Genomic DNA, 930 nt, shown 5'->3' with positions numbered 1-930 from the left:
TCTGGGAAAGGAGTGAAAAAATATGAGCAAGCCAGGGTAAAGTGGGTGTCATCCCAGAACTCAGGATCCTGAGGCAGAAGGATCAAGAGTTCCAGGCCAGCCTGAGGTATATAGTGAGCTACAGGCTAGTCTTGGCTACACAGTAACCTCTGTATTAAAGAATATCAGAAGCAGAGGAAAAACAGCTCCATTTGTTCAGTTACCTTAGTCCCTGTTCTTAAAGTCTTAGAATTATTCCCAGCTTACTGGATATTGTGTCCCTGATGCTAATCCTAGCACTTGGGAGGTCTAGGCAGAAAGATTCTGGAGAAGGTCAGCTTAAGGCAACCATGCTCGGGCAACCGTGCTAGGTGTTTTATGTTAACAAACTAAAGAGAAGGGAATCTCAATTTTAAAAGTCTCAGCTGGGTGGTGGTGGCACAGGCCTTTAATCCCAGCACTCAGTAAGCAGAGGACAATGGATATCTGTGAGTTCAAGGCCAGCCTGATCTACAGAGGAAGAGAAAGTTCAAGGACAGGCTCCAAAGCTACACAAAAAATTTTGACTTGAAAAGCAAACGGAAGAACTGGACAGATGCCTCAGGTAAGAGCATTGCCTACTCTTCCTAAGGTCCTGAGTTCAGTTCCCAGCTACCCACATGGAGGCTCACAACCATTTTTAATGGGGTCTGGTGCCCTCTTATGGCATTCAGGCATATATGTAGGAGAAGAAGGAGTAAAGGAGAAAGAAGGAGGAAAAAAGGAAGAAGAAAGTAGAGGAGGAAAAGGGATAAAGGAGAAAGAACGAGGAAGAAGAGGAGGAAGAAATTAGAGGAAGAAATAAAGAATAAAGAGGAAGTAGAGTGGAAGTAGAGGAGGAAGTAAAGAAGAAAGGAGGAGGCAGTAGTGGAGGAAGTAGAGGAGGAAGAGGAAGTAAAGGAGAAAGGAAGG

This window comes from Microtus ochrogaster, chromosome 21, assembly GCF_000317375.1.
Source record: "Microtus ochrogaster isolate Prairie Vole_2 chromosome 21, MicOch1.0, whole genome shotgun sequence".
NCBI lineage: Eukaryota > Metazoa > Chordata > Mammalia > Rodentia > Cricetidae > Microtus > Microtus ochrogaster.
The sequence above is the reverse complement of the archived record's forward strand: the minus strand, read 5'-3'. Positions refer to the sequence as shown.